Below are 9,722 nucleotides of genomic sequence, written 5' to 3'. Positions count from 1 at the left end.
TTAGAGATGATTGGGAAATTTGAAAATGAACTGCTATTAAGGAATTACTGTTCATTTAGCCCCCCCACACACACACACACACCTCCCATGGCAGTCAGGCTCCTGCCCCCCATGCTTATTGGTGTTCTGAGCCTGGTCCCACCATGAGAACAGGACCTTTAGTGGGAGAAGGCGGCCTGCGTGTGACTATTGGGATGAAACCAGTACCAGCTGTCAGCCTTCTTCGCTTTCACTGAGGCGCGGGATTGTGACAGTAGTTTGAAGTGACTGATTCTCTTGGTAGCAAATCTGAGGCTGTGACAATTCAGCATCCTTCCAGTTCCGCTGAGCTTGGCCCTGCCTCACGTGCGGTAAATTCGACTCCTTTGGTCTCTTCCTGTCCTCGTCCAATGCATGCAGTTAGTCCACACAGCTCCTGCCCTCCATCATTGCTCTCTATCCATCTTTGTTTCTCTCTACTCATTAATAAAAATTAATTCGTCTCCTGTTTCACCTAAGGTTTCAGAGCAAATGGCAAGCAACTATAAACTTTGCTACCCAGAGAGGAAATGAAAGCCTCAGAAATAAAGCATCTGGAACAAAGGCAAAAATCCAAATCCAAAGGCAAAGAATCTCAGACCCAGGATTCCCAGTTCCCAAACTTCTGCCTCCTTCCTGGCAAAATTCAGCACTCTTCACTGAAACAGAAGACTTTTTTTTTTTTTCCATTTCAAGAAGACTGCTGCTCTTGGCAGAAGGAGGAGAAAACAAGAGTCACTCGCAGGGGGCGGGGTCAGCTTCCAGCTGCAACCTGTGGAACCTCACCTGATTGTGATCTTGACTGTTCCCAAAGCCCAGTTTTGTAGCCTGTATCTGAGTACAAACACTAGGGATGCAGACGTTCCAAGCTGAACTCCAACCTCTCAGGATTCAAACCTATCTTGTCTTAAAAGAACGCATCCTCTCTTATTTAAAAAAAAAAAAAATTTTTTTTTTAAAAGATTGTATTTATTTATTCATGAGACACAGAGAGAGGCAGAGACACAGGCAGAGGGAGGAGCAGGCTCCCTGTGGGGAGCCCGATGTGGAACTCAGATCCCAGGACCCCAGATCACGCCCTGAGCCAAAGGCAGATGCTCAACCACTGAGCCACTCAGACTTCCCCAAAAAATCAATTTTAAAGGCAGGGGTTGTGTGATTTGCCGGAAGAAGTTTGTTAAAGATTATAGATAGGACACAATTTGTCCTTTCTTTGAAATCCAGAATCCTTGCAAATATCATGTCTGGGAATTTAAAAGGAATCATCTAAAAGTTGAACATGTGTCTTCATTGTGGTTTTCCAAGCAAAGGGAAAACTATCTCGGCAAAAATGCAACTTGGATAGACCAGAGATGAAAATGACCCAGATGTTTATGCGAAGCCCAGGACTAAGGGATTTGTCCTGCCCTTTGAAAGAATGTCTACACCGGAGGCTCTGGGGAATCCATTTCACTTTAAAAGAGAAAAACCAACAGTGATTCCAAAAAGAAATACAATTGTAACCAGGAAAACCATTTGACAACTACAAAGCAAGTTAACCACAGGCAGTGCCAGTAACATAAGCTTTAAAAAATGATGATGCCTCCACATCCATGGAAAAAAGCCGGAGCACGCAGGGCCCTGGCGATTTCCATAGAGCTCAGAATATTCCCCTTTTGGGATGAATATTTGGGCTTTTACCATAGGAATGTACTGGCCTTTGGAAGGTCACAGCCAATCCCTCAGCCCTCTTGGGTAAGATTCTGGTCTTTTCTAGGGGTGAATTTGCAGGGTGACCCCAGGTGGTCTGAGGCAACCAGGGGAGGGGCCTCCTACAGGCACTTAGGGAACTGTAGCAGGACCAAATAGCAGGCACCATTTTGTATGTATGTATTATTTTTTTTGTATGTATCTATTTGAGAGGGGAAGGGAGGGAGGCAGAGGGAGAGAGCATGCAGGAGCGGGGTGGAGGGGAAGAGAAGAGGGGCAGAGGGAGAAGCAGATTTCCTACTGAGCAGGGACCCACCCCCACTCCCCATGTGGGGCTCCATCCCAGGACCCTGGGATCATGACCTGAGCCAAAGGCAGATGCTTAGTCGACTGAGCCACCCAGGGCCCCCTGGGCTCATATCTTGAGATCAGTTTTTAGATGGAAAAACACATACACACACACACACAAGAAGAAACAGCATACTTTTGCTTCCCGCTTGCACCTGAAAAGAGCTAGGATAACTAAAAGTAGGAGTGGGGAAAAATGATAACATCTACTAGGTAAGGCCGCCCAATGCCTCAGATCCCCATAAGCTTAGACCAGGATAACCAGAACTCATGTTACATCGCAGTTATTGCTAAGGAGAGTGACAAATAGCTTCCTTTCTAAGAAAGCAAAATGAGCAGGTGGCCTGAGGAAGAAAAGAAGTGGTCAGAGTCATTAAAAATAATAGCAGTTATGTGAAGACATGTTGAATCAGCAGATTGTACACCTGAAGCTAATACAACACTGTTAATCACACTGGAATTTTTAAAAACCACGAATTTTAAAAATAAAAATAATAGCAGCTAACAGACCACACTGAGAACCGACGGCAGCCCGCAGGGGTTGTCGACCTTCCTGCACCTGTATGCATGTCTCCCTACCAGTCCTTAAACTCTGCAGTCTTGCTCACCACTGCATGCCGAGAGCTCAGCAGATGAGGAGGAGCTTAATAAAGAATTGTTGGCATGAACAAATAGATCGTAACTACGTCAGAAATGATCAGTTCAAGAAGAGAGCGAGACCGGCTTCCAAGTATTGGTCAAGAGCTCTAAGTAGAATGAGTCCAGGATATATTTAATTTAATAGAACTAATAGTCTCCTGTGACCAAGTGACTTCTCTGAGTCTAGAAACCTGAGGAGTGACAGTGTCATAAACTGCAGTCTTTGTGTAAGGAAAGAGGTCCAGGTTTCCGGGGGTGTGGGGAGGACGAGTTCAGCAGGCGCCACGGCCTCCCTTCCCCGCCGGCCTCCCCTTCTACTGGGCCTCCGGCCTCACCCGGCAGAGGGGGTGCTGGCCTTCCCAGCCTGGCCAAAGGTGACGATGACTTAGCGGGCTAAGGTCGTGCCCTCCCTGCCTCCAAATCAATAATTTAATGTGACTTATCAGAGGGAGAAAGAACTGTTTACTTTAAAACCCTGGATCCCATAAAGGGAGAGGGGAAGGCCTAACCCCCACAGAAGCTCAGGGCTCGCGGCCGCCCAGCACAGCCTGCAGAGACCGGAGGGCCCGGGCCCAGAGGAGCCCAGCGTGGACGGGCAGGTAAGCACCCCCTCCCCGAGCACCGACCACCTCCCCGACCCTGAGAAGCGGGGGGGGGGCGCCCTGCGCCCAGGTGTTTCCAAAAAGCCCACATGGCACCAGAGCCACGTGAAGCGTTGACCACAACCTATTTGGATCTGTCTGCCTTGATTCCTCTGTTTCTTCAGAAGGCCGGAGAACACGGGAGTCCTTCCAGATGGTTCCTCTCATCCAAGCGGAGGAAAGGACAGCTAGGGAGGAGTTGAGGCCCAGAGGCGGCCCGGACTTTATTCTGTATCCTTGGAGTGGCGGTACATGGAGCCACTTCCTGTCTCAGGATGGTCTGACTTAACACCAAAGCCTTCCAACAAGATCCCAACAGCAGGATAATTGGAATGGCGGGGGAGGGGGAGCAGGAATTGCCTTCCCCTTCCCCGTACTTTGGGGCCAGCACAGCCCCAAGGCTCCCTGTGCCCGGCTCTGATAACTCCTGAAAAGCCAGCCTCTGGGTTGTTCCTCTGTCCGAAGCATTGTTCCCTTGACGACACTCAAAACAGACACTTGCCCAGGAATTAAACCGGTTCCTAGGAATCCTCCGGCCTCAACAATTCTCTTTGAAAAGAGTCTTTTGAGACCCTGGCCTGCCTGAGACTTTTCCCAAAGATCCTCCCCTTCCCCCTTCCCCCTGGTTGGCGATAAGCGTGGCTAATAAATGCAGGCATAAGGAGCTTTCCAGATTTTCCTTGTAGATGGATTTCAATGAAAAAAAAAGAAAAGAAAAGAAAAAGAAATGTGCCTTTGCTCCCTGTTGACAAGAACATTCTAGTTTGAAATTTCCATGTACTTTCAAAATGACAAGTCTCAGGCATAGGCTACTGACTTCCTTTGCCTTCATCGAGACTCTAACAGCCTAAAAGAATCAAATTGATGCCTCTAACACATCTGTTTGAAATGACAGTAAATGTGGATCTGGAATTAAGGAAAAGCATCTCCATTTATCTTTTGCTTTTTAAGAACTCTTTTTTCCCCCCTTTTCTTGGTGCTGATGGGTTAGGTTTGTAGCAAGGTGACGCTTCACAGACCCTGGTAGCACTTCAGTCCTCACGGTTGGCCCTAGAACATTCTTAGCCCCTGGGAAATAAAATCTGAAAGCACAGACAAGCTGCTCATGTCCAGATCTGACATGAGAAAGAATAGGGAGTCCTGTCCTGGTACTTTGGAATCAACTTGCAAGGAGCTGTGAGGCACACAGAATACTCACAGGCTGATGAATTTGCTAGAAGGTTAGACTTGCAAAGGCGTCCTCCTCCCTGATGAACTCTCCCTCCCCATTTATGGAAAGAAACCCATGGCATAAACAAAGGAGCAAAACCAAGCTGACCTGTTCTTCATACCCACAGGCTCAGTGGGAAAACTGCATTCTGAATTGACCACAGCAACTAGAAATGTCTAGAGGTTCAGTCCAGGTGAGGGAAGGGAGATGCGGACATTGCTCAGAAATTGAGTTTTATTAGACAGACGTTTAGGAATGCGTAGTGCTTGACCTCTCTCAGGAAGTAAAGCAGAGGATCTTCACAGAGGATCCTTAGAAAAGGGGAGGTCTTTTCTAAGCTGTGGAAACGGTGCTGGCATCCGTGCACATTAATCTGGATAACATCCAGCGTCTTTGCCTGATGCATTACTCTTTCCACAGGAAGTAACAGGTGTCATTATTTCCCAACCAGCTTATAAACACTCTGTTCTTTATTAATAGGTACTATTTAAATGCGCTTGTCAAATTGGAAAAAGAACAAAAGACTTTTTTTTTTTATGCTGCAGAATGAGAAATGACCATGAAATTCAAAAAATATATCCCAGTAGATCCTGGCATTAACCACTTGTAATTTTTTCACTAGTGGCGCGTTATTGGATGGCATTTGAAAAAACTGAAAACATTCTACTTGCTCGTTTAAACTGCTTTGCCAATTGACAGTTTAGCCTCTCCTGCAGAAACAAAGATGCAGTGAAAGATGAGGGCCGTTATAACTACATTTAAAAATCGCTCATAGAAATAAATAAATAAAAATTGTTCACAAGTCTGAGAACATAATAGGCACTCAATAAATATGTGTTTATTGATGGGTGCATTGCATAAAATTGTTGTTCTGCATACTAAAGTATTTCACTAATAATTTGCTGGGAAATTAGCCTGAGGCTCATCTCTCTGCACAGCACTCACTTTGCAAGCCTGTCGACAAAACAGTGGAAGCTCTAACCTCCCTATTTCAAAAGAATGATTTGCAAGAAGGAATTTTTATTACGAGATCCACTGTTTAAAAAATTGTTTAAATTCTAATTATTTTTCTCATTACAAAAGTACGACATTAATTGCAGAGATTGATAAATGCTGAGAAGCAAAGGGAGGAAAAAACAAACAATGATTCTACGACTCAAAGATAACAAGGTTAACATCTGATGCTTTTGCCCTGGGCGTATATGTACTTGTCACGGGAAAGAGCTCATACTTGTCTGCTGTTCTGTAAACTGCTTCTTCATTCAGTAACACACCTTGAGTCTCTTCCCAAGTCAACAGCCATTTTTCTACAATGTCACCTTAAGTGACTAGTTTATGTTATAAATATATTATTACCCTTTTCCTATCATTTGGATTGTTTGCCTTTTTTGCTATTATAAACAGTGCCTCCGTGGACAACCTTATAGGTAAATCTGTATAGAAATCGGTAGAAAAGAAAATCTTTTCTACAAATCCAAGGGCTTTTCTCTTGAGATAAATTCCTTGGACAAGAGAGATAGAGGTTTTGATAAGTGGAGGGGTTTCGTAAGCTTTACCTGAAACCCATTAACTTTCTCCTCTCTTCTCTGTTTACTCTTCCTTCCCTTTTCTTTCATTTGCAGATTATTAAGACACCTCAAGCATACAGAGCCCACCTGGAGAAGTGCCATGAAGTCCTGAGAGGTGAAATGGGCCCAAGACCTCGCCCGTGGACAGCTCTCCAAGCATGTCCTCCCGGGACCTTTCTAACCAGTGAATTGTTCACCACCCAGTGACTCTTTCCAACTGAGGCCAAGAGATTTCTGGAGCCTCTTGTCATGGTCAGCAACATCCCAAAAGTGACCAGGAAGTGGGGGTTTCTGTTCTAAGTTGCTCAAAGACAAAGCAGATGAGCCCGGCTCTGGGGACGAATCACAAGAGTATGTCCACCATGGCTGTGCCCAGAGTGCCAAGGGTTGGCGTGACTGGGGCCAGCTGGAATTCTAGAGTTTGTATTTGGTATGAGTCACGCCAAAACTGCCCAGGTGAAGAGCTCCCCCCAGAAGAGAGCAGGTGTACCAGTGGGCCAAATGGCACGCTCCTGCTACCTTGCAAATGACCACACCCTGTCAGGGCAAGTGAGAGTCACAGACTGGAACCAAAGGAAGTCAGTCACTTCCTAGGAGAATAAGGAAGTCAACACCATCAAGAAGGTAAGGGAGAAAAGAGGCAGGGTTCAACATCCCATCCCCTGGAAACCAAGAGACTTTTGTAGTGTGCCAATAACTACACATTCTGAGTCAAAGAGGGTGATTTCATGGTCTGCATATGAATAAGAGCTGTTTTTACTGAAAAAAAAATGTAGAATGGTGTATGTTTAGTTGTCAAGAATGAGCCAATTCTATGGGCAAAGCAAGGCTCTGGTCAAAGGTTAACATCTCAGTTATCCTGGGGAAAAATAAATGGGCCCCCAAGCTTCGCCTTTTCTAGCATTTAGGGGAAAATAAAGGATTAGGTCAAATGATTTATTTCCTCCCACTCTCCATGGTGGGAAAGAGTTCATATATCAGTCTTTAACAGCAAAGCCAGGAAAACAGAAGGGATTTATTCATAGGAGGCTCCCTTTTGCTGGAAAATGAATATTATAAACAAAAAATTTAATCACTCCCCTTTCTCCCTTTCTCTTCTTTTCTTACCTCCCCTCATGTCTCACCCTCTACTTTGGTGGAAATGACCAAGGCAAGTAAGAGTTAAAATCTGAGCACCATCGGTTACCTTGGTATCCAATAGATGTTTCTGAGAGTAAATCACAGCACATCCAAATGCTATATCCCCAGGCAAAATCATTCTAATTTCCTTAGATTGCAGAATTTACTATATTTACTGACAACAGATTGGGTTGGAGGGAAGGGTGGAAGGTGAGGAGGGCCCGTTAATCTGGTCATATTCCTACAGTTGATAATACGGCCTTTCACTCAGTCTTTGTTTCCTAAAATCAATTCCCTCTAGGGATGCTTTCTCTCTTAACCCTCTTAGAAAATTGTTGCAAACAGAGTTTCCATTTCCATTAGGGAGTTTCCGTCCCGTCCCATTGGTGGGAGGCCTTCGTGGGATGGTAACGGAACACCAGGCAACGGGTCCCTCTGTTACCTTCAACTGTTCCAGACACAGAAGCCTGGTGGTTTTATCTCTTTCCATGGCTCGAGATGCTCCCCTCAACCCCTGACTCATGATCCCTCTTTTCTCTGCTCAGGTCACTTTATGGAGCTGGCAAGTTTCCCTGATGGTGATCAGTGCCAATGGTGGAGTGCAGAGGTGGAGTTAGCACCTTCTCGGCTACAGATTTTCCTTAGCAGAGCTGTGGAGTGTGACAATGGTGTTTGTGTCCAAACTATCAAACGCCATTATCACACTAAATAGCTACTGTTAGGCAATCCTTCTGCTCAATAAATGCCTTGGCATCCGCGTGGTATGGGCAGGGAGGTTCCTCTTACAACAGTGTTCTCGGTCCTGTTGTTATTACTGAATAAATCCAGGCCCGTTGGTGCTCGTAAGCAGCATGTCATCCGAACTTTGCCTCTCGGATGTTCTCTGTTGTTAAACACGTTAGCTGGTGATGAATTTTGTTTTCCTGAGTCAATAAAAAATATGGCCGTGTCCCCCAGAGCACCCAGCACAAGGCCAGGCACGTGGGAACTGTTCAACCCAGGCTTGTTGAGTTGAAATGAATAGTTAGGGAAGTGTTAGATCTGGAAAATAAAAAGCGGGTTGAACCTCAGTTGTACAAACCATAGACTTATAGGAACAAAATTAAAGTATGCGGGGCCTCACTTTCCACTGGAAGAAAACAACTGTCTGATAAACCTACACCTGGCTTAACTGACCTTTCAGAAATTCTGGAACATGTTTGATTTCTACTGATTTTAACCAATTACAGGGCTGATCACTGAATTTGTACGCCAAGCCCTTTTCCTTATGTTTCAATGAATTGCCATCAGGAAATTTTACATGAACTACGTGTGAGTTGTCATAGCAAATCTGAACATTTTAAACCTGAGCAAGCTTCCAGGACAATTGGACCAGCTGGGGTGTTCTCAATTGAAATACTTTTTTTTCTCTGAGAGGCATTTAAAGTGAGGAGTAGGTTCTGTTTGTTCTGGGCTAAAGCTTCTTTCCCTCGACGTGGCTACATGAACTAGTAGATGTTTAATCAGATTGAAAGGTTTGAAGCAGCCATCAGAAATAAGTCCATTCAATCATTCAGCCATTCATTTATCAAACAAATCTGTATTGAGAGGTTTCCATGTGTCCGGCTCTGCTCCAGGCCCTGGGGATACTTTCAAATTAAATACGTCTGACATCACTTTCAGAAACAGGCATTCCCTGGCTCACTTTCTGTCTGGGACCATTCTGATTGCTCCAGTTCTATTTATTAGGGATCTAAACAAGCAGAACTTTGCAAAATAACTCTAAGTCCCCTGCTGAAAAGCACCACATGAGCGCAGTCCACACATCTATGATACACTGTAAAGGCTCCAAGGTGCTGAGAAGCTTCTGTCCATTCCTTACTGCTCTGCATCTCCCTCTGTCTTCTACTTCTTTCCTCCTGGCATTGTTTGCTGTCAAGAAGAGAACCAGCCCCCTTGAAATAAGTAAAATGCTGACATCCTTCTGCGTGTGACTGAAGGAGAAGTGATCAAGGGCTCTGTGTTGTACAAGTGTCCCCCACGCACACTCTTTTGTCTGATCCATGCAACACAGGGCAAAGATGACAGGTTGGGGGTTCCTTCCAGAGATGACAAGCTGAGACTGAGAATGATCCTGGGATTTTCTAGAAATGCAACCACAGCCCCCATGGGTCTCTGAAATCTGCAGCTCTGTCCTTCACCTGTGGCCGTCCTTGCTTATCATGCTTCACAGCTGTGGCTAAGTAGAATTTGGCTCCCTGCCTGTTTGTCAAGGGACTCTGAGGGAGAGCCCCTAGACTGAAAAAGATAACTCAGATGACAACCTTTCCCTGTGAGCGTTTCTAATGCAGAGAAAGTCAAACACTGCGAAACAACCATAATCACGAAGTGGAAGGGAAGGGACGTCTAAATGACTGTGTTGGGGTTTGGAAGGGGATGGCCAAGCTGTCCAGACGAGGAGTGACCAGCCAACTGATGTGGCACTCGCTGGCTCAGAGCCTCAGGCTGCAG

At 45.4% G+C, this 9,722-nt stretch overlaps 1 long non-coding RNA gene across 1 annotated transcript; it reads left to right on the top strand.

Moving 5' to 3' along the window:
- The first annotated feature begins 780 nt into the window (after positions 1–780).
- LOC140631007 (uncharacterized) lies at positions 781–8,897 on the top strand. The gene is made up of 3 exons (XR_012028661.1): positions 781–3,293; positions 6,168–6,737; positions 7,778–8,897. It is a non-coding gene; the product is annotated as an uncharacterized lncRNA (long non-coding RNA).
- Positions 8,898–9,722: the final 825 nt, after the last annotated feature.

Source organism: Canis lupus, chromosome 1, assembly GCF_048164855.1.
Source record: "Canis lupus baileyi chromosome 1, mCanLup2.hap1, whole genome shotgun sequence".
Classification (NCBI taxonomy): Eukaryota; Metazoa; Chordata; class Mammalia; order Carnivora; family Canidae; genus Canis; species Canis lupus.
Note: the sequence above shows the minus strand (reverse complement) of the source record. Positions and strands in the feature narration are given on the sequence as shown.